At 44.9% G+C, this 24,665-nt stretch overlaps 1 long non-coding RNA gene across 1 annotated transcript in view; it reads left to right on the forward strand.

The window, feature by feature from the left end:
* Positions 1-764: 764 nt before the first annotated feature.
* LOC116783826 overlaps positions 765-24,665 on the forward strand; it is a 48,771-nt gene continuing 24,870 nt past the window's right edge. The window contains exon 1 of the long non-coding RNA XR_004355861.1: positions 765-878. This is a non-coding gene — a long non-coding RNA (uncharacterized LOC116783826). The remainder of the gene's footprint in view (positions 879-24,665) is intronic.

The raw sequence follows: 24,665 nt of genomic DNA on the forward strand, positions 1-24,665 counted from the left end.
ATCTAATCAGGATTTGGACTTGCAAAGAGGTGAATGCTAAAGCTGTGAGTCTGGAAGGACAAGGCAGCCCTTGTGTGATTTACCTTCATGCTGCTGAGAGCTGCTGAAACCTTTTGTAAGAAAGGGTAGAGTCTGATTTAACGAATTTACCAAAGCTCTCAGGTGTGTGGCAAAAAGTCAGTACAACAGGTCTTTGTGAGCTGTGGATTTATGACATGTAAATAAGTTAGTGTGCTAATTGTGGCTGGTGTTACAGGTAGCATGCAGTTAAAAAACGTCTTGCAGGGTGTTTTATGTGGGTTATTTCACACATACTTCTGTGAAATAATGTTTATAGATCCTCTCTCTCCATTCCCTGTGGCTGCAAGGGTAGGAGCAAGGAGCAGCATTCAGTGTAGGCTGACCCACTCTTCCTCCCTGGGGTTCCAAGTTCCAGCAACCAGGAATCATTAAGCCAGAGGAGAAAAAAATGACTTTTGGCTGCGCTTGAGCCCTTCCATCAGTGTTGCCCAGCAATCTCTGTGCTGAATGGAAACGGTTTCCTCTCTCCCAGCCCTAAGCTTACAGACTGGGTTTCCTGCCTTCCTGTTAGTGCCTCCACCTACCCAGACAGCTCTGACACTTCAGACTTACTGATCAGCTATTTTCTACCACAGCTCTTTTAGCAAAAGTTTTACGCGGCAGTGTAACAGCTGACTAAGCAGCAAGCCTGCAAGCGAGAGAAATGAATGTAGGGCTTTTTTTATACGGCAACCTGACAAGACTCTGTCTCAAACTGTGAGGCATTTCTCCATATGAGCAGCCTGTTCAGTGGATGTGCTGATGTTCGGTTGTGCTCTTGGAGTTGGGAAGCAAGCCCTGACGGGACCCCCGATGAGGTAAAAAGGCAGGGGGATGTTTCAGATACAGTACCTAGAAGAGAGGAGCACAGGCAATTTGCATAGTGAAACCACGATGTGAAGATGTGCTGAATATGTGACTTGGCTTTGAAAACAGTCATCATATGCAAAAGCAATCAATGCATAGGAGAAATCTTATAGAAAGACTCTGTGGACCAGAAATATGAAAGTTCAAAGTGATTTTCATATCAGACAGCCTGTCATTTCAGAAGGCTGCAGAATGGGGCATTTTGGGGCACCACAGCTGAGCTGGAACCAGCCAGCCATCTCTGAACTGAATTTTACATATATATATATGTATATATATACGTATGTATGTATATATATGTGTGTGTATATATATGTGTGTGTGTGTGCGTGTTCCCTTCTCTGTACTAAATTCCTTCTTTAGGAATTTATGTCAGCATAGTGCAGCCATTCAGAGCACATTTCCATAGTGCTTTCAGTTTTCATGCTCACTTTTTCAGATTACTTCAAATATATCTCAAGAAATTACCTAACTCTGTCTTCAGTTACTGATGGGTATACCTTGAAACATTCAAAGCACTTGAAAAGTTCTGATATCTTTGGTCTGATCCTTCACCAAACTATATCTAGCCTTGTTGAAGTCCCTGTTTATTCAGACACTAGTGGCAAAAACATCTGTAGACTTCCATTTTAACACTGTTAATCTGCTGTCATCTGTCCTAAATGGGTCTTCATTTTTACCACACTAGGCAGGTGGTGAAAAAAACCCTGGAGATTTGCAGATTTTAGGAATTGAGAAAATGTATGTTATTGCTATGGGACCTGGGTTCCACTGTGAGGTGGTCTTATTAAGTACCCCATTGCCAAGTGGCTGGTATTTGAGGGCAGAGGGGTCAGGACACCAACAGGACATTAACACTTGTCCACTGTTGGGATACACTCCTGGAGAGGACTGCTAATGCTGGGAAGGCATGTTCCCTCCTCCCTGGAGAAAAGTGAGAAAGAGGAGAGGAATAGATAATTATTAACAAGGCAAACCAGCAAAAGTGCTAAATGAGTTCACAAGGACTTGAGAAGGAAAATGGAGAACACAGATGCTCGGGAAAGTATTGATAATGAGAGGAGACAAAGTGGATGGGCTTTGTGAGAGTTGAAGTCTGGTTCAATGGTAAGATGGAACAAAATTAGAAAGAAAGTCTAGGGCTGATCTGTGTGCCTGAAGATGACAGGACCTGGAGGGACAGGTGACTTCATCTGAGGGTGCTCATTCAGGGAACTGGTAATTTCTTGTGCTTTGTCTTTTATGAACAGCAGTGGCACATTTTCTCTGTACCTGCTCCTGTTTCGATGCTTACCAGTATCCCCTTGAATAGCTAATTTTTAGAGCAAAAAGGATGAAATATCCATTGATGTTGGAAAGAGGTGGCATTGCTTTCATTCAGAAGGGACCTTAGGGGTGCCTATGAAAAGTGTTGGAAAGGCAACTCTGCAAAATTGAAACCTTTTTTCTTTATACTTGATATAAAGATTGGATGAAAGTTCACCCTCAGACTGGGGAACTGAGAAGGATGCTCAGTACCAGAATTTCTACTGAATGGGTCAATAAGCCCACTGATGTGATGGTGCCTTTCTTGGCATGCCTGGAAACCACTACTGAATGCAATGCAGCATTGACACTTCAGTGAATCGATTTCTCTGAATGCCATGCCAAACAGATGAGAAGCCTTTGTCAGCCAGTTTGGGTCAAGTCTGTCATCCGATCTCTGACCTATACCTTGTGGTAGTGGAGTATGAAGGATGAAGTCATCAGGAAAGTGCAAAGGTCTTGTGTCCTTGGAGGGAAGAGTTGGATGTGCAAGAGGATGTATTCAAAACAAATCAATAAATCAAAGATGCCAGCCCTAGACAGATGTGTTTCTGTGCTGATTCTGGTGCCCGTGCAGAAGCACAGCAGAGCAAGGGTTGCCTTGGTGTCTGAGAGGGGCTTTCACACCGTAGGTTTGAAATGTCCTGTCACCACTGGAGCATCGGAGGAGAATTAACGTGCAGTGCTGTATGCCTTTGCTTCCATCACCCAGAGGACTAAGGCCAGCAGAATGAGAAGGATTTTTCAAAGTGGTGTGGCAGGCTAGCAGAAAAAAAGGAATAGGTTTTTGGTGTTACAGCTATTCCTTGTATGTAAATATCTCTTTTTACTGCGTTCAGATTCCATTTTCCCCAGGCTTTCTTCTGATTTCATCTCAGCCAAGGTAGGTGAGGCTCATCGGTATGTTCAAGAGGGAGGTCTCAACTACTGCATCTAGATAAGATGCCCTCGGTCAAATGTCACAGCCTGCCCACTCCAGTAAGGGGCATCACTGCTTCCACAAGCATGAGAATGTCCCAGATCCTAATGCCAGCATTGCTGGGCAGCTTGCTGGCTTTTCATCTTTCCCCTCTCTGTATCTCCACATTGATCCCAGGATTTGTGAGATGTCAGAGAGGCTGGATGTTCTTGTCTCTGTGGTTTGGACAAGAGAAGGAATAGGACTCATCTGGCTCAGAAACTCAGGATATTAGTTATGTGGCAGCCTGCATTGGTAGGCTCTCCATCAGGGCATGCTGACCACTGCATGTACCAAAACAACCTGGGTTGCTTTTTCTGGCATGGCATTTCAGCTTCATGCCTTTACATGTTTGCATGGAAAGTGAAACAAGGGCCAGCATTTTCAAAGATGAGGGCTCAGAGGTATGCAGAGACTGTTAGTGGAAGAGTTTGCCTGAAGAGCTGGAAAATTAAATAAGGAGAGTCTAAGAAGGGTGATTTAGGAGTGTAGGGGCTGCAAGATGCCAAGGCTATGGATAGATAAATGGAGCATCAATTCATAGTAAATTGCAGTGTAACAGCTTTGTGCACACAAGTATTATGGGGTTTCAAAAGCCAGGCAAGTTTAACCCTTATACCTCAGGTCTGAATGGTCACTGTTGTGGCTGAACTGGCCAGCTCTCACTGATTGCAGTGTGTTTCTGGCTTTTTAAAGATGGGACAGGTTGGTTGACCAGGCCCCCACTTCCACCTTATGGGAATTTGTTTGGCCTGTGTCAGCTCTCCATGGGTCACTATCCTTGAATGCTGGAGCATGCTCTGCTTGTGAGAATGCTTGCCAGATTTCATAGAATCATGGAATAGTTTGGGTTGGAAGGAACTTTTAAAGGCCATCTAGTTCAACCTCTGTGCAGTGAGCAGGGCTATCTTCAACTAGATCAGGCTGCCCAGAGTCCTGTCCAACCTGACCTTGAATGTTTCCTAGGATAGGGCACCCCTGGACAACCCATTCCAGTGTTTCACCACCCTAATTTTAAAAAAAATGCCAGTCTGGGACTCACTCCCTCATGACCTCCAGCAACCTGGATGTTCACTACCTCTCCAGTCATGCCCTATGGACCCACTTCTCTCTGTGAAAGGTTGCTGGAAGGCATTGGTTGGGGAGGCAGCTTCTTAATTTAATTTGAAGTTTCAGCTGTTGTTGGGAGCACTGTAGGATCAGTGGGATGAGCCGTTGCTGTTTCTCGCCGTTAATACCAGTGACACTGTAATTTTCATGGCTATAAAGATGCCTGGAGCAGAGGGTGGGCCCCCTTGGAATTAGCAGCAATTTATTTTTCTTTTCATTACTGAAGAGAACAAATGATCTTTCCAGCAAGCAACCTTCACTTCTGTTGCCATGATCTGCCCTACTCCCAGGAAAGAACTCACTTCAGAAAGACTCTGTAGCCCTGCAGAGCGTGAAGGGCTGATCACAAAACAGACACACACACACACTACACACACATACACAAAACAAACGAACAAACAAACAAAAAACCAACAAAAAACCCCCCACCCCAAAATAAAAAGCAGCTGCTGGAAGTTAGAGCTAGACTAATGTGGGGATGAAAGCATTTATGCAGAACAGAGGTGGGGAATATTGGCTCAGCAGAGTGGGCGGAAGTGTCCTCATGAATGAGCAGCACAAAGGGAGCAAAGTGGGGCTGCCTCGAATAACAAAGAGGGAAAGAGGGCGTTAGAATTTGATAGTACAGACTTTGGAAAAAATGAGAAGCCGAGAAGACAAGGAAATCATGGCTAATTTAAAACTGCCTTGGAGAAGCAGGTGGGAGGAAGACCTTGAACATTTGTTACACTTTGATTTGAAAGTAAGGAAATGGAAAAACAAGGGTTGGAAGGCAGAGCAAGGGAGGGCTCATCTCCTGCTTGCTCTTTAAAATTAACAATACTGACTCCTGAAGAGAACATTAGGGATTTTCTGAGAAAATGCAGAGCTCCTGGAATGAACTATCCTAAGGGAAGGGCTGAGGAAAGAGGATGAAGCCAGGGGCTTCCAGAAAAATGATGATGATGTGATGAGTCAGAGGCACTTTCGGTTGCACTGAAATATTTACTCTTTGTCTGCCTGTATCCACATCAAGAAATGAGGGCAACCCTTCTTTGATAGGTTAGAGTTATGCTATCAGGAGGTGTGCTAAGAGGATAAATAACAGCATCCAGAGGACCTTTATCAGCTCTTCCTGTTGTTACTTGCTTTGGACCAAATTCTTATTGACTCGGTTGAGTGCGTGCTTGGAGTTACTGAGCGCAGAGCCTGAACACCTCTTCCCAGTGTGCCTGCATTTCCTTTTTTTGCACGCTTATCTTGACAGAGGTGACAACTCCTTTAAACAAGGCACATGTGACAGTGGCACTGTGCCCCTCTTGAAAAGTTGCCCAGGCCTGTATCTCGTATTTTGTACAAAGAGAGCCAGGGCCATCCAGAAAAAACAGGCGCAAGCAGCCAATACAAGCAGTTTCAGTATATTCTCTTCTCAAAAAAAAAGCCTGAACATCTCTCCAAAATAATCAGAGCTATTAAATAACACTTATTCTGTGTGGGGGAAGTACAGTACTATGGGACTACTAGCGTATGCCAAGGAAAACACTTGGACTTGCTATAACAATGGACCAAACTGAAGGAAACGGAAGGCTGTGGTGCCTACAGGCTGTTCTGGTGAGAGCTGGGGGGGAGTGGGACCTGATGGTGGACCAGAGGGAGGACAGCCACGTGATGGTTGTGCCGTGCCATGCCATGCATCCAGAGAGCTGCTTGGCTCGCTCTCCCCCAGACAGTGTCTCCCAGCAGCCAAGCCCAAACCAGGTCATGAAAGCAGAGCACTGTCACCATGCAGCAGGTTTGTGGTGATCAGTCAAATCACAGTGATTTCACTGAGGGAAGAATTTAGGTTTTATTTGCAAGAGTAAATACATATATTTTTCTTTTTTTCTTTCCCCTCTGCTATATCAAATATTACCTGCTTGTATTTGACAAATAGTCAGTCTTTCTGAAATACTGTTCGGGATTGCAGCACCAGCACTGAATAAGGAAAGTAGCACTATGTATGTAAAGATTTTAAAGCTTGGAGTACAAGGATGAACTGAAGAAATCCTTTAGGGACTGTATCTGATCAATGCCATATTCTGCCTCCACCTTTCCCATGCAGTGTTAATAACCTTGTTTCAAACCAGACTGTCTCTGTCCCACTTGGCCACATCCCACTCTCCCAGGTATGTAGATCTTCAAACATCTATCCTCAGGTGTCTACTCAACAGTAATATTGAGCAGCCCAGACTAGATGCCAATGTGGCCACGGGTGGGAAGGCAGTGAGGCAAGCAGCCTGCTTACCACAGGCTGCTGGATGAAGAATGCTGGTTGTGTAGGGCCAGATGATACTTGCTGCTGCAGCAACACAGCGTCATGGCACTCATGCAGAGATCCGTCACAAGCACGTCATGCTTCATGCAGAGAGCCATCACATGAAAAATACACCACTTGCGTGCGTGGGTATCAGTTTAAAAAAGAGTAGTATTTGGCCTGTGTAATTATATATTAGCTGTGCATGCCTGGTGATGGGAGGGGAGGGTTTCAACTGTGTCAGAGATTTTATATGTGAGAAGAGATTTAATGAAGCCCTCTAAACTCACAGTAATTTTCTTGTGCTTTTCGTGGAGCATGAGGTGAAAAATGTAGATTTGATTAGTGTTGCTGGATCCGTTCTGACAAAAGACATCTTTACTGTGTCTCCCCATCTGCACACAAGGAGACATTTTAGTTCCTGTGTTTCTTTTTTTCTACCTCTGCACATGAAACAGATCTTTCCTTCCTATAGGTCTCACTGTAAAGGTATTTATCCTTGATCTTCAGTTGCCCTCAGTCATGCCCAGTCTCCATTGCTGCTGTTCCTGTCTATGGCTGTGCATGGGGCAGCCCCATTCCCCCACAGCCATGTGCAGTGTGAAGCAGCTGCAGCAGGGCTCCCTTCTGGTCTCATGTATCCCAGCAGCTTCTCTCCTGGACTGTGTGAGATCCCCATGTGATGGCCTTCATGCAAATGAGTCATATCATGGTGCTTAGTGGAAAAGGGGGACACTCACTGGAACTGGTACAGGGGTGAGGTGGTATCTTCTTCAGATTGCCCCTGCTTCAGAGATCAGTGTGAGGATGTGGCACTGGGAGGACCGGCATCATACCAGGGCAGGGCTTCTCATGTCCCAGAACTGATGCATGGGGCAAGTCCCTGATGCCCTGGAGGCAGGAACAGGATGGAGGAATGGCTGAAACAGAAATTGCTGACAGCCTTATTTTGGTCAATGTCCCACTGAAGTCAATGGGATGTTGCTCCAGGAAAAACTGGATAAGGATCTGGGATTTGGCAGTAGGAAAGGTTCTGTGTTCTTGCTGTTTATTCTCCGAGTGGAGCCCTAACCCGCTGTTTGTGACTTCATGATCATTTCCAGAGCCTGTACTACTGATGTCATACCCGAGGGATTCTGGCTTCAGGTGGGAAATTAACAGCAGGAGCAGATGAACTCTTTAATAAACAAAGTTCCTGTTTTCATGCAAATGTCTTTAGAAATAAGGAATGAAGGGAGTGAGAAATACAGAAATTTATGGTATAGAAGCAACGCTGTTTGGAAACAGACTTTTTATGAGTTTTCCAAGAGGCGCCAGCTGCTCTTTAATGTTTTCATTTAAGAGTTTTATGTATGAAAGCTCTAGCTTGTGTAAACAGCAAGGCTGAGAAAGTTGCAGGGATTGTTGTTAATGGTGAACCTAACAGGCTGGGGATCTGGCTTGGAAAAGACTGTCAGTGTTGATGTTTATTCAGAGCGGAGGTTTTTTCACGGCTGGATGACACCTCTGATGTCCCTGTTGTTCTCTGAGCTCTCCTGCCTACGCCCCTCGCTCTCATGACTATCCTCAATGTCCCTCCTTCCTCCAAAGACCTGGGAGAAGGTGCCACAAGCGCATAGTAAACCCTTCAGGCAGGGCAGCACCTTCTCCGCTGTGCCGCAGCTTGCCATCCTCCGAGGTGCAAGCCCGGGTTTAGGAGGTGGCTATGATGCACTGCCCCTTCCCTACCTGTGGAGGCAGGGATGGACAAGGTGCTGCTGCGGCAGCATGGCAGGATTATACACCAGCCACCCATTGCTCTCTCTATCATGTGCTCTGGTACTCCCTGCCCTCACCAACAGCCATTGCTGATCTGCATCTATTAATCTGCTATTTTGGGGAGTGCCTATTGTGCACTCTAATTAGTATAATTGCTTTCTTTTGCTGGAGAGAGCGCTGGAGCCCACGCCACAAACAGCTTTGTGTTTTTCTGGTGAGTTCCCTTTGTTTGGCAATTAACTCTCCAGGGGTGACATGTGTGGCACTAGGTTAGAAAAAAAAAAAAATGAAGTCCCTTCAGCAAGGTCAGCAGGCATGAAGCAGGCAACTGCACGCCCAGCACTTCCCAAGGAGGACCTGAGCGATGATCCATGGTGCTTGCTGCTCTCCATCTTGCTCTCATGTTTTTCTTCAGCAGCTTTCTGTTTGCTCATCTACAGGAATACTCTGCATCTCGCCTGCCTGTTTTTGAAAAGGTGACTGCTGATGACAACTAAGATAACAAGAGAGTGGGTTTTGGGGTTTTTTTCTGCCTTCATGAGCACACCTCCGGTTCTATTAATAAAATCCTGAATCTGACTCGTCCTTCTGAGAACTCCCGGCCTCTCTTCACCCATTCAAATCTGTATTTTTAAGCTTCTGTAGGTGGATTGTCGACAATGGTTGTTATGCAAACTCTGAGTGCTGGCTTCAGGAGCTTCTTAGAAACATGCAATGAGTAATCTTTATGTTTCTGACAGGTCTACGAGGAGGGAGGATGTGCAGTTTTGCTGAAGATAGGTTGACAAAATAAGTGTCAATTCATGACAAACCAACTGCCAAAAATATTCACATCAAACACTGAAAACAATTAGTGAACAGTATGACAGAACATCTCTGAGGCTGGGGAGTGTATTGAGGACAGAGTCCCTCAGTAGTAAACTGATATTTCAACCTTTTTTTAAAATTTGGGTCAGAAGAAATGGTCAGGACCTTTGTTCTCCAGCATTACTTGCATGTTTGGTGTTTTGGGTTTTTTTCAACTCATAGGAAGTGGCTATACTTGAAAGATGAGATAGCTATGTTTATTTTTCCAGCTTGTTGTGTGAAGTGAGCACTGTTCACATGAGACTTGGCTAATAAAGTGGGGTCACAGAGGTGTGAGATGGCCATCAAAATTTGACGGACTCTGGTCAGTAGCAACATGGACTGCAGAGGCTTCTGTACTTGAAGCTGAAGCAGCAGTCCTGTGCTCCAATGGTCTGCCAGCACGCTGATACTTTTGGAAAAAAATTATCTGTAGACAAACTTCACTGAACAGAGAATTGGCTGTTGATAGGTTGTACATGGCTTAAATCAGAACTACAACGTGCAAGCCTCCAGATGCCAACTTGAACAAAACGGAGAGAGAAGGACTTCTTGGAGAAGGGGACTTGCAGTAAGATAAGTTCCCTCCTCAGGTAGCAGTGCATTTGGGTGGGTCACCATGTGGTGCAGTTTGCTGTTTGACCCAAACAGGATGTTGTCACATTCTACACTGCCTGGATTTAGGAAGTTTGGCTTTGTGGTACCTGTTTTCTGACTGCAATGTGTGGCTCCTGCGACTGCAGAGCATGCCAGCAGCAGATGGGGAAGAGGAGCCAGCACAGCCCTGTGATGGCCCTTGGGCTTGGGGCTGCTCCTGCCTCTGACACCCCAGGTAAGTCAGCTAGGAGTTTGTAACAGCATCAGTGAAAGTGGTGCAGGCTTATCTCAGTTGACTTCCCAAGGTGCTAGGCTTCTCTTAGTGATAGTTCACACCGCTGTCAGCCTCCCAGCCCACCCCAAAGCAGACTTGCATTTGGCAGAGGCCTTGTGTCTGTTTGTAGCTGCATGGATGTGACCCTGGGATCAGCAGCAGCTGAAGAGCACAGCACTGGGTACCTTCTGTGACCTTATATTGCTGTTCTCTTTAGCACCCTGGGTTACTGTCAGTGGGCACACCCAAATACCCGTAGCAACCCACATCTTTGCATCATGCTGGTAGTCACAAGGAGGCAATACCCAGGACTCCACCAGCTGGAAAGCCCCATCTCTGTGCACAAGCATTGCTTATTACTACACCACAGCTCACAGATCTTCAGAAGTCAACCCACTCCATGAATCTGTGTTTCCTAATGCTGAGAGTCCCATTGCCTCTGCCAGTCTGCTAGTTCCATCGCTCCTCTCTCAAGTGAGTCAACAGCCATCTGTGCATGCTAAAAATCAAATAATTTTTTCTTTAAGTTTTTTTTTGTCATTTATAATGAATCCCTCTGCATCACCCTATGTGGTACCTAGTGATGTCCAAGATGCAATCAGGAGGAAAGAGTATGATCTGAAGCCACCCACACCAGCGTGATATTACCTTTCTGTCTCAGCTGCACTTCAGCAATCCAGCTGAAATGAGGCAGTTTTCTCTGTGCTTGGTGCCAAACACTATTCTCACTGAAGCAGAGGGAAGTTTTGTTTTTTCCCTAAATAGGAATGATTTGGCCTTTGGTGGTGCTCAGCTGGAAAGATTCCAGCAGTTTTCTGATCTTGTCAGAGTGGCTGAGATAGTCATAAATCAGAAGGACTGCTCCAGAAATATTTTCCCTGGGTTTGATTCTCCATCCCACCATGCTGGTATAATGAAAAGAAAAATTGGGCCCACCACTGATTTAATTTTACAGATAACCGCTCTCTTTCCAGGCAATCTTTGTGATTAATTTTTCTCACAGTCTGTCTGGGTTTTTTGGAGGTTTGTTTCATAGGGCTGTGGAGTTTTTTTTTTACCCTCCTCTCCCCTTCCATATGTGGAAGAATAAAGTGAAGAAACAACATTTTCAGAGAAGAAAGACTTGGAAAGGGTTGCTGTTTTCTGGGAGTCTGCTACAGCTGTTAATTTGTGGAAAACCTCAGTGGAAAGTAAGCAATATGGCAGCATTGCTTTACACGAGAATTGAGCAATGGCCTCGTTCCAAACTGTGGCTGATTTAGGTTCTTGGCTTGCACAGCCAAAGCTTCATGTAGTGTCATGCTTTTTTTAATAGATAATGTTGATGCAGCTGTGGAAGGCTCTGATGTTCTTTTTTATTTATCATGGAATTGTCGTCATTCAATCAAGCTTAAGCATTGTGGAACTGTGATGTTATTTGTCTTTGCTTGTTAGATGTTGGCGGGTGAGCCTGAGATGGGCTGAGATGTTGTTTGGGAACCAAGAAAAAGGCTCCCTCCCTTCCTCTTTGCCTCCTTCACAGAACTGCACACAGACCCAAACTCCCATCCAAAAAAGCAGGAACGCTGAGAAAATTTGGAGCTAGGCTTAAACATTGTGGGCTGGGACCCTTCTGCCTCTCCAGAGCACGCACGCTCTTTTCTTCTTGTAGGCTTTGCTCCTTTCCAGCATTTGTCATGCATAGTTGGTGGCATATCAAGATTCTGAGTACTGTACTGAGTGCAGTAGCCTCTTTTTCTTGGATGGACATTTTGTTTGTGGAGGATACAGCATGGTGCTCAGTTGTCTGGGCAGAAGTGAACACTGAGGAAAATTTCAGCTATGTGATGTCTATTAGATCAGAGATTAATTTTCCAGTAGAAATGTCCAATTATTCAAACTTCTCCAGTAGATGAAAGAGCTTTTTACAATCTATTTTTCTGAAAAACCCCTCAATTCATTTGGCATGGATTACATGACCTATTAGGGATTAGAAAAGGCAAAAGTGTTTCTAATTAACGTCAGCCCAGCTGTTAACTTGCAGAATACCAGTGAGTGGTAGCACAAGACGGCTCTCACAGATAGTTCTGTGACTACAGTTCATGTGTACATTGCCACCTGGACCTGGAGCCTTCTGCATAGTGCGTTACACAAGTTCCCCCTTCCCAGGTAAGGCATTAATGTGCACTGGACCAGTTACTGCTTCTTGGCTCTGCCTCCTTTTCCAAGGCAGGCTTTATGAATGGGCAAGCCCCACTTTTTTCCCAGCACTACCTTGTCACACTCACCTTCCTATCTCTGGGCCATACACTTGATTTGATTGCATCTTCCTCACCTGTTTGGCTATGTGTCTCGTTTCTTTTCCTCAGGGAGAATTAGGGCAGAATCTTTCAATCCTTAGAGTTTCCCCACAGCATCTGGACAGAAGAGTAAAACTAGAGATGAGCCAGAAAGAAGCAGGCAGAGGAAGATGAAAGAATTTGGAGATGGGAACTATTTGCTCTTGGAATGAAGCTTCCTCCTGGCTGGCTTAAGGCAGAGCAATTTACTCTTTTCTGTAACATGCACAACAGCTTAGGCCCTGCTCTTAGAAGTAAACATTTCAAGGGTGCCTTAGGGGCCCCTTTTTTATATTTTTATAAGCTTCTTGGTCTCCTTTGAGTCTCAGGCTATATCCCTATTGCCAATATTGGAGCTAGCTTGAAGTGGAGTAGTGTCTTGCGGAGATACTTGAGCTAGGTTGATCAAGTTTGGCTGCTAGAAGTAGTTTACCCATAGCAGTGTATTTGCCAGACCATTATACCTGCCTGCTGCCATCCTTTATCCTGTGCCAAGCCCTGTTATAAGCTGTCTCTAGCTCACACTGGTGACTGTGCAGCAAATGCTTTTGCTGCAATCCTGACTTCTCTGCAGCCACTTGTTGAAGCTCCAGGACCTAAATGCCACAGTCAGGGTAGAGCATGAGGCTTGGGAGCCGGAGTCATGCTGGTGCTTTTGCAAACTTTTTGTAGGGCTGAACCCACATTCGCTATTAGCACTGTTCAATGCTTTCCTGTTTTTCTCTGTCCCCTTGAACTCACACTGCAGCCCTAACTGACTATCGTGTTTTGTTTTTAATGACAGAGCAAAACTGCCAAAATATTTCAGTAGCTCCCCTAGGAACATCTGCAACTTCTTTAGCTAGTGTTTTCACAGCTGGCCATAACTTCATTTTATTTTTGAATGCTAATAGTAGTGAATCTGGGATCCTGAAGGAGAACAATGGCTAATTTCCCTTACATCAAGATTTAAAACTTACAAAAGGCTACTCTAGCACCTTTGAATTAACTACCAGAAACAGAGCTAAGGGGTACTTTGTCATTTGACAGATGAAGTTTCTAAGCTTCAGACAGAGCTTAGACCAGCCTTCTGACTTAGGATGAAGTCTGTGTTTGGAGCCACCAGGATCAAAACGTACAGACCCCTTAAATGACATAACTGCTGCTGCTGCTGCTGCTGCTGCAGTTGAGGTTCATGCTGCCATGTGGCAGGAGAGCCATCTGATCACTGCCTCCAGTGCAGTTTCTGTCATCTTTGATGAAAAAGGTAAGAATAAAATCTCACACCTCTAACATGATACCAAGGTCTAAGAACAGGAATTAGGTCTGTGAATTTGAACTTCATCTAGTAAAAGTGCCGCAGACCTTTAATTGCAGCTCAGATTTATTACCTGCTAGCTATGCTTAGTTGGTCTAACAATGAAAATAAGCCACGGTGCTTAATCATTGTATCAACCTGTCACTCATAATCTTTGTGTTGCACCTCTTCATTCCCCACACTGAGCTAGAAAAGTATGAAGAGAACAAAAAGCATGCTGCAAAGCTTCCAATTTTATTTCACTGACAAATCTAATAGAACCAAAGAAGCTTTAGACTGAGCTCTTTACCCGAATGTTTTTTCTCCTACAATGGCATCCCCATTGACTCCTGCTGGAGTGGAGACTATATCTCCCCTCACATTCAGCTGCAGCACCAGGACCACTTCTGAGTTTGGTCCCCACACATCCATGAGAGCTGCATCCTGGCCCAGCCAGCAGCTAACAAGCTGCACTCTTTTTCTGAAGGGCAAAGTGCTGGGGGAAGACAGGTCTGCAGCCACAATTTGAACAAATGTAGCTGTGGCACTTGCAGGCTGAGAAGCAAAGAAATACTTCATCTCACATGTTTCCTTGGGACATCCCATTTCATCAGTGGTGTCTTCCACTGGTGACACAGGCAGGCTGCAAATCAGCACTGGGTGTGTCTGCTCATGGAGAAGTCCTTGATGGTCTACCTTTTTGAGGGAGCCAGAGCTGCCAGATGAAGGATGCTGGTAGTGGAGGATGGTGTGACGTGGCTCTTTCTGAAGGTGGAAGACAGTTTCCCAAAGACATTGCTTCCCAACGTAGGTGGACCCATGCCAGCATGCTCAAGTACCAATTATATCTGACTGTGAGATTTCCCACAGCTCAGGGGAAATGCTGGAGTGGAGTAGGATTTGGAGTTCCTGTTGTGGCTCATGGCCGACACAGACAGGTACCTCTTTTGGGCTGTTATATGCTCCCCTGGGGGCGGAAGGCCCAATACCCCTCTCGCACTGGGACCATGAGCTTGTCATTTTCTCAAAGGTAGCAGTGTTTCTTTTAATGTGCCTCTAAGTGGGAGGGGTGGTAGGCTAGGAAAAAAGACTTGATGCTTTTTTCATATTTCCATGGACGTGCCCTGTCAAACTCAATGGGAACTTTGCCGTTAATTGTAACTCAAGCAGACACGTTGTTGAGTGTGATAAAATCCAATAGAAATCTTTAAAACTCCTTAGATTACCTCCATTGCTGCAGTTAATTTTTTGTCCATGACTTCTCTACGAAACCAGATACAACTAAAACATGCAATTTAAGAAGGCTTAGTGCCTTGACCTAAGTGCTAAGGTATTCCATGATCTGCCTGCCAGATACCACAGCCTCACTGCTACAGACAGATAATTAGGTCACCACTTGTGAACTTTTGGCACACACAAACTTATGGCCTGATAGCACAGATGCCCTCAAGCAAGCAAAGGCAATTCGCCTATCACCGTGAATCTAACGAGCACTGAACTCCAGTCATTTAGAATAAGGTGGCTTCAGCCTCCTCCATTTTAATCTTACCTGAAGGCACAGAACTTGTCTACGTGGGCATCTTGCAGAAGATGCCCACAGCAGCTGGTGTGGTACCATGCAGGGACACTCAGTGGGATCCTGTGCAGATATGTGTGCAGTGGCTACTTTGGGACCCTCCACGGGGGCAAATGGTGTGCTTCAGCACTTTAACACCATCGCAGGAGGTGTGTGTGTACCTCTGTGTCATAGCAAGCCTTCAGAGGCAATGCCAGACTGTGACAGAGTACTGAGTCTGGCAACACTGCTGTTTCAGGTGCATGGGAGACAGGAGGTGTCCTAAAAATGCCTCCTATCATTTTTCATAAATGGAAAATGCAGGGTTTGGTCAAGTCACCTCCCTCTGTCCTTGCTGTATTTGTGTATTCTGCATATTTTTTCCTCATACTCCGTCTCAAGACACTTTCCCATCAGCTCACGCTGTTATGTCACTCTCCAGTGGGTGAACTCAGTATGACCAGGAAACACTGAAGGAAAATGAGATGCAGATGTGGTAACTACATTAATATTCCCCTTCAATGCCATTGCTATTGGGGAGCTCAGACTGTTAATTTGACTTTGCTCCTTCACAGAGCACAAATACATCAAAGTGTCAATCTTATCTGCCTTTTGTTTCAGCCCACCTGCCCCCCTGTAACAGCTTGTTCAATGTACTTGTGTCCTCCCCGGTCATTCTCCATGGGTGCAGCACATCTGGTGGGCCCCACAGGGGACACTGGAACCTGAGAGGGGCTTGGATCTGTGGTTCAGTTATGTCATGTCTGAGTGGTTCTTGTTTGTGTATTTTCAGAAAACCCAGAGTAAAAAAGGCTTTTCCCCATAAATTAATAGTGACCTCAAAGCTCCCATGGTGGAGAAACTGCTATGTGATGCAATGCCAGTAAAATAGAAGCAACTGTAACTTCACAGAAAAAGCAGTGATATTCTGATTAATTGCTCTGTTTTCTGGGGTTTCAGTAAAAATGTCTGCTGATTATTTCTGAAACTTATGATGACTGTCTAAGTGCATAACCTCTTCTTAACATCAATTTGGCAAACAGAAAAGGAAATATATCATACAATATTCTGCCTGTAGGGCCAAGTTCTGTCATTTATCTGCTTGAAAAGCCTCTGTTGACTGCCTTGGGATTTCTCCTCGCGGAATGATGGCAGGACATGATCCAGACCCAATATAAATGTAACGTATTAACCGGTATATCTTCAGATGGGGAAAACGTGTGTGGAATTTCGCTGCACTATCATGTGCGTACTTTATAGGCAACTGCATGCACAGTTATTGAAAAGAAGCACAGACGTCTGTAGTTAGACATCAGTGACTATTGTGGGAGGGAAAAGAGGGAAACTGGAAGGCTTAGAACTTGTGCTTTATTGGTTTACTGAGAAATACAAGATGAGAGAAATGAAAACAGTTTAGGACAGAACTGTAAGGAAGGGAAATTGGCATTGCTGGCAACACTGATGAAATATAATGTCTTTGCCAGAAGAGTATAAATAATGGGTTTCCTGATAGAAAATGTTGATGAGGCCAGTAGGGGGGAGAGTCTGAGGAAAGTGTATGCATGTGGAAACTGAGTTTTATTTTGGCAGTGACTGAAAATAACCATGAAGCCTGGAGCTTGTAAACCTGGGAATCCTGAAATCAATAATTTTGAGAGTTAACTGTTGGAGAGTGACAGCCCCATGAGGACCATTTGCTTTTCAAGTCTTGCATACCCTTGCCTATTTTAAGTCCTGAGACTCACTGCTGGCCACATAACAACTTATGAACCAGTAGTTAGCCAAGATAGCAGCCTTCGTTTCAACAGCAGCTATGGAGGCTGCAGAAAGTGCTGGTGGCAACAGGATGTTTGGTAAAGGATCTGTTTTGGGCAGGTTTTACATTGCATTCATCTCTGCAGTACCTGATTGATGCCTTCCTTAGTTGTGTTACATACCACCACTATTTGTCCTGGGCTGTTTTGTTCTACTCCTCTCCACATGGGGAGGAATGTGTACCGTATAGTGCTCTGTTTCAGTAGAGTTTCTTGTATAAGTCTACACTGTGGAACACACAGAAGCTCTGAAGGGCTCTGTCCAAACTCCTGCTCAGAACTTCACAGGGAGATCAGGTTTTTCAAGGCCTTGCTCAGGCACATTCTACATATCTCCAAGGATAGAGATTTCACAATTTCCCTGGGCTGTAGGCTTGCTTCATCAAGTAGGATGATCCTTCTTTATAACTTTAAGTGATTGGTGCTGATCCAAGTTTTAGGCCTTTACAACAGAGGATGCTGCTATTCATTGCCTTTGGGGCAGGTTTGGGCTGCTTGAGTAAAAGCAGATGAAGGAGGATTTTCTTGGCTTGACAGCAAACCTCAGTATCAGCCCCAAGAAACTCGATCTAAAGAGGTTTCCACAAAGGCAAGCCTTAGGCTACCTGGCAGAGAGAAAGAGGCTCCCGCAGGGAATAGTTCAGAGCACCTCTGTGAAGCTTCTCTTTTGAAATGCCCTCAAGAAATAGTAGTCTATCTTCACTGATAATGGCAGGCACGTAGGAAGATTAGTTACCCCTTTGCTTCCTGTATGCATCCTCTGTGCATGAGCCTTTCTACCATCAAGCCTGAAATTTGCACAGTCTTTTCTTCATCTGGACAGAAAGCTAAAGAGGTCTGGAAAGATGATGGGCAGAAAGGTGCCGCTGAAAGGCAGTGATTCAACTGCTTGGATTTGTACGCAGCAATGATAATGCTGATGATTCACTGGCCCTTCAGCTCCTTATCCTGTGCATAGGTTGTGACTGTCCTTCAACAGACCTTGGCATTTATTGAGATAGAGCAGTATTTGCAATCAACCATGATTTTTCATCACCTGAGAGTTGGAAAGTCTTGGTCTTATAAGGGATCTTGTGGCCAAAATCCCAAACAAAATCTACTGCCTCTAAATCCATTGGTTTTCCTCTACAAATACAAACTGGTAGTTAAAATCTCAAAACAGCCCATCAAATACATTCACACATATCCAAGGAAAAGCAGACTGGTGATCAGTTAAAAGGCTTGCTACTCTGTGTCCCCAATTCCCACATAGTCAGACCTTGGTGGGTAGCATAGGAAATTGTTCTCGGTGGGTAGGCTCCTAAAACTTCTTCCTCAGTGCCAGGAGCTGTAGTCTAAACAATCAAGCAGCAATGACATTAGAAAGGGAAAAACGAAAACATTAGCAATTGTCCAGACCAAGTACAGCTCCATCACTTCTACACCACGCCAAGGGAAAAAAAAAATTACTAGGGACTTCCTCAGCATTTTGCTTTCATATGCATGCACGATGCTCTGCTTGGGGATTGTCATCAGCTGAGGAGCCATGTGGTGCAGTGATCCCAGTGTGCCCAGCACAGGTTCAGGCCCCCCTATCCTGGGTAAGCTCCTGGCTGGGAGGACGTTGCAGAAGTGTTTGCTACATCCTCTTTCAACTTCATCTGTGCTTAGTTTTCCTGGCAGATAGGGCTGAACCTCCCAACTATTCATTTTTCAGGAAAAATATAAGTAGCCTGCAATGGCAAGATACTGCCAGAAGATGTTTCATTTTGTGTGCAACTCTTGCTTTGGTTCTATTCTCCATGTTGGGATTTGAAGTTGTAATGAAAAATTATGAGATGCTGCCACATTTTTGGAAAATTATGCAGGTGATCCAAAGCTAATGGGGTACAGGCCGCTCCTAAAATTCCACACATGCCTACGGGATGCAAGGAGGCTGGTGAGCCTCTTTCAGACTGCCATCATTCCCCTTGGAATAGTGCTTCCCTTCTCCCACATTTGTACCCTGGCTTCTCAACAGAGCAAGACCCATGGGGTCTTTGTTCACATATATGTGAAAGAAAGTCCCTGACAAACATCTTTCAACATTCAGCAGATTTCAATCAAATTTGTCAGTAGGATGGAGATCTCAGCAACTTTATGTTCTTAACAAGTTTTGTGAAAATAAATATCCAGGTAAAGAGGAAAGAAGTCCTCACTGATATTCCTACTGTGGAAAAGGCCAAATTACGAGCTTGTATCTCATTACAGCATCTGGATGGGAGACACAAAGTTCCAGGGGTTTCCCTGGTTATGGAGCTATTTTTTCATTTCCCCATCCTGAGTCAAGGCAAAGCACTGCATAGCAAGAGGCGGAGCTGGGGCCAGTTTCGCATCTGCAGTAAAGATGGCAGTGCTGGAACTGCCTCACTTATGGCTCAGTCAACAGACAGCCTCTTCCTAGGCCCCTTTGGATCACTGTCCACTGCAGCAAAGGCCAGTGCATGAAGTGTATGCGTGTCTCCTTCTGGCTGCTGGCAAACAAGGGCACTTTTTTTCACAATGGAGCACAAATGCTTACCCAGAGTCAACTGTCTCTGGCTTCCTGTCTGCAGAACCTCTTTTATGAAGTAAATGTTTATGCTTTCAGACTCCCTTTAGGCCTGTATACTCATTCAGCACATGGCTGCAGGATAAATCTGTTCTTGCAGTTAGCAAAGGAGTAAATGCATTCTCCAAAATCCTCAACGAAACCACGAGAATTGGAGGGACACCAAATCCAGACATTCTTCTCATTTACGCTGTTAGAGCTGCTGGGAAACTGGATATTTTGCGAAGGAACTGGCTTTTTTTCCACCTTCACTACTTTTTTTTTCCTTGAAGTCTGCACCAATGGAATGAGTGAATTATTTCCTGGGGCAGCTGCTGTGTAACATCCAATACTTTATTCTTTGAGCTCATAAAAATAAGTGCATCAAGAAGAAAGTGGCAAGTTGCTCAGTGTTCCAGAGGATTGGGTGGCTCCAGAGATTTCATGTTTGTTTTCTTGGCATGTGCTAGATATGTCCATCTTTTCTCTTTCAGCTTCTGCAGGCACCACCTGCCCCTTGTTCTTCTTGAAAAATAGATGAAGTAAATCTGAGACATGGGGCCTCAGGGGAGTGCCTGGGGAAGGAGTGGAATAGAAAGCAGTAGGAAAAGAGAGGCTTGTATCTCTCTTCAAGGGATGTAGATGATAGATTTAAAAAAGCCTTAAGTGTCTGAACAGTTGGTGAAAGCTGTCAGCCATCACGCCTTGCTTGCCTACTTACATACCTCTGCCACAAATTAAAGGAACAGGCATTATATAAATTTATGGCCTTGGTCCCTCTTACGGCCCCATTCCTTTCCAAGCTGTGTAAGGTGTCATGATTCTGCAAGAGTGGCTAAAGCTTAGGGTAACGAACTGGCTGTTCAAAATTACTTTGCTCATCTTACAGGATCCCTAATGCAAGCTGCTGAGGTGGAAAATGCAACTTCTTTCCCCTGGAAACAGAGGTTGAGCAGGCACTGACTGAGGTCTTTGCTCTGGGATCTGAAACATTCAGGCTCACCATGAAGGGAAAATCTCTCTCTGGCTTCTTGCAGCGAGACAGGCTGGAGGTGAGGGGAAGGTGTAACCAGCTGACTGGGGAAATCAGTTAAGATGCACAGAAAAGGAAGCCAGAGGCTGTGTGAATTGTGCACATCAAAGTCAGCAAGGCATAAGCTCAGGCTTCCTTTCATCCAAGGCACTCTTCACAACAGGTTTCCTACCGTAAATGTTATTGCAATGTGCCCATCCAAACAAATAGCAGAGGAAAGACGAAAGCAGCACTTTGGGTTTGAAAATCACTCTTAAGGCCCTTGCACCTAAGAGGCAGCCAGCACCACTGGGGTCCTACACCATGGTGCTGCCATGGAGCACCATGGACAGGGGACCCACATACAGTGCCCACCCAGGGCACCATCCTTCACCTCCTCCCCTTGCTCTTTGCAAGTAGCCACAGCATCAGCTGAGGCAAAGCTGTGCATCTTGTGAAAGTCCACGTGGCTGTGCTGATTCACACTCTCCAAGAATGTGGCCTGTTCTCGCTGCCTTGCTAGCTGGTCTCCAGATCAATATTATTCTAGGGATTTTGGACACTTATGCACAGGAAGTGTCTATGTGCTGCAGCTGATTGCACTTCAGAGGAACACTTACAGTCCATATTTCTTTGCTTCTTGAAATACTGGAGAGGTCTCCACTATTTCATACATTTTAATGCCAAAAAATCATTCCCTCCTATTTCATCTTAGATGTAGGAGTGGCAGAACACATGCTTGGAACCTTCTTTAGGCAGTTGAGGAGGGAACAAAATATACGTGGATCTCTTTCATCCATCCTGTGCCAGTTTAAAGGCCTTTATACACCCTGATATCACTGGGACCTTCTTGGGTATAGAGAAGGATGAGTGTGAGACCCCATCAGTGTGTTGAGCAGCAGCAGAGCATGCTACCCTGCAATTCCTGCCCCTATGATTTGTGGCCCCCTACACTTAATCTCTCTGCTCCTCATCTTCCCATCTGTGAAATGAGACATCTCTTTGCCTTTGGAGAAGGCGCTGAGATACTTGGAGGAACAGTGGGTTTTTTTCCATTGGCAAGTATTTCTGTTTATGGCAACTTCTGGGTTTAATGGTGTCAAATGGTATTTAACATTGTCCGAGTTATCTGTGGAGGTTGGGAAGAGTGAGATGGATATTATTTGAGGTGAAAGCAAGTCTGGCTGTGACCTTCCGAGGTCCCATCTCAGAGCACATTGTACAGAAACATTGTAAAGAAAATGTACAGACAGAAACTTCCTGGCCAATGTGTTTGCTTCCTTATAACAATATAAGTGAAGTGTTTTGAAGAAGGAAAAATATAGACATGACAAAAGTGATGAAATCAATAAATTAGTATCATATTAATAAAAAGCCACTTCAACCGCAGAAAGAAGGTTTAAACAAACATTAAATAGGAAAGAAAGTTGCCTGGGAGAAAACCAGTGCTGGAATTAACTGTAACCAGATGCAAAGTACCATTATCTTTCTGAACAATGTGCATTTATCTCCAGCAACAGTCCAAAGTGGCTGTCACTTACTGTAACACTAGGACAATTGTTGGGAACCCTGCTTTGGCAACCTACAGGCTTGCTTAGTCATAAAAGGACAAATTCTTACATTATGGGAGGGGTACACAATGAGACATACACATTTTTTAAATTAAGAAAGTCTTTTCTTCTCCTCATGTGAGAGTAACTCAGAAAAGACAAACATGGAAACTTTCTTCCTGTGCAAAGTCTTGCCAAGCCATGTAGCAGAATCCAGAATGTCCCAATGCCTCACCACAGGTCCGCCACTGCTTTACTGAATGACCTTGGACAAGTCACCTACCAACACTGTCCTTTTATCTCCTCTACAGAAGGGATAAACTACCCTGAAGCAGATGTTTGACACCATGTTAAAAGCAGGATCTATGACTGGCTACAGGAAGGAAAGTACCATGTGACCTCCTCAAGGATAGAAGCATTACCATGATGGTCCGTGCAATGAAGAGGAGGTGAAATAATAAAAAGAGGGAGACCAAAGCTTTACCAAGGACACTGTCAGTGAATTTGCATGGACAGCTGTCAGATGGGGCTGGTTTGAGGATAAAGTCCACTGGTTCAGCATCCCGGTGGGCTTCCTAATCCCAGTTTGAGTCTCCCGGTGCTACTCCACAAGTAGTTCCGTGGACACTGCTACTGCTCCCAGGGCAAAGCACCACTCCAGATGTGATAGGTGGTGAGAGTCTCTTCTTAAATCAATCTTCAAAACTGGGATAATATGCCCGAGACTTTTAGTGAATTCACTAAGAGTAATAGTTTTCAAATGCTTCCATAAAGCGGTACAGCTGGAGTTTGAGAAGGCTTTTTATGGCTTTGTGTTTTGTTTTATAAGTAAAGAGCAGAAAGGAATACATGCTATGTATGGCTGTGTTTATAAGAGTAGAGAGATCTGGGTGTGCAGATTGAAATCCTGTGTAGAAGTGTGTGAAGCAAACCAAGTATGTCCTTGGGAATTAAAATAAAAATAACCTGTGACCTTTCCCTAATGAGCTGTGTGAAAGGTTGGTAGTGATGGCCAATAGACTGCACATGTCATTACAGCATCTCATATGCTCTTTCACAGCGGGAGTCACAGCAAGAGCTCACTAGTCCTGATTTCTCCATGCATTTCCAGCGTAGCATCCACTCTACTCAATCCTTTAACTACACTCAACTTGCAGCTACAAATCGCTTTATGTGATATCCAAATGCACATGGTATACTCAGACCCATTTTCATTCAGTGTGTAGTTTATCCCATCTGGTTTCCTTCCCCCCCCCTGCATTTCACATAGAGGTGCATGTGCCATCATGAGCTTTCTATGCACGCAGCACTTCATTCTGCTCTGCCCAAGGGGCTGGAGTTTTAGGAAACATCGTGTGGTTGCCCACGAGCTCCCAGTTCCCAGGAAGGGAACACTGCAAAGCCTGTCCTCATGCATCTAATATAGGTTAGAGATAAGTATTTGACCCATGTCTAGATGTCAAGCGAATCACCTCCAGTATTTCAGGCCAGTGCAACTGAAGGAAATTCAGGTGGTCCTTATGAGGCTAATATACTGGCACAGCATCACTAATACCAGACTTTTTACCTAAACTGCCAATGTGTACTTGATTTTCATTCTTGGTAGTAATTTTTTCTCTCTCCCCTCCAAAGTGGTAGTATTTCATAACTATGAGAATGGTTGTAGCTGTGGGGCCTTCTGGCTTTAAAGTAAATGCTTTTCCTAGTGGGAAAATGCCCTCGGCTTCCACAAAGAGCATGCATACCACATTGAAAAGCAAAACAAACACTCACCAGATCTTCCTGCAGAAATCTGGGAATTTGGGTTCTCATTTGTGTGTGTGTGTCTTTCTTTGTAAAGCCTGATGAGGTTTAGTAAAGAGGGAAATGGCCAGTGCAAGGGATTTTTGCTGTTTGCTTAGTGTGCCCCTGGGAGGCTGTGGGAAGAGGAAGGAAGAGCCACCAGGAGCATGAACTCGACCTGTGCTGTTGGAGGTGGATGGTGTGCATATGGTGGGAGAAGAGCAGGATGGCCACATCGATACTGCCAGTGGCAGCAGCGGTAATCAAGCTGGCTTTGAACAAGCTGAGCAAAGTCTGTCAGAGGAAAGGCATCTTTTGCTATGTAAGGTCTGTGGTCCACCCCTGTGCTTCTTTGTTGTGCTTCTGAGTGCTTATTATTTGTACTGGTGGCATCTAAATATTCCCAATTCAGAAGGCAGCTTCATTTTCTCTCAGGCTCTGTCAGGTGAACCTGCTGCTTTCTGCCTCCTGCAAGCTGTAGGTTCACCCTCAGGCTGTGGCATTTCTCCAGCTCCCCCGATACCCAAATCCAGAGTATCTTGTTCTTCCTGAGGTCCTGGGGCTGATGAAGAAAGAGCCTGTGCCCAGATGGCCTGTCTAGGGCTGGCTCCCACTGGCCTCCTGGGATGCTCGAGGCTGCCTGCCTCTCTGCTGGTTGGACCATAATATCCTTGTGGCAAACACAAGAATTTATCTAATAGAGCAGAGCTTTTTCTTATTGAAGAATCAACTTGAATCCATACAGCAAATGTAGCTTGTCTGA

The sequence above is a fragment of the Chiroxiphia lanceolata genome, chromosome 3 (genome assembly GCF_009829145.1).
Source record: "Chiroxiphia lanceolata isolate bChiLan1 chromosome 3, bChiLan1.pri, whole genome shotgun sequence".
NCBI classification, from domain to species: Eukaryota; Metazoa; Chordata; class Aves; order Passeriformes; family Pipridae; genus Chiroxiphia; species Chiroxiphia lanceolata.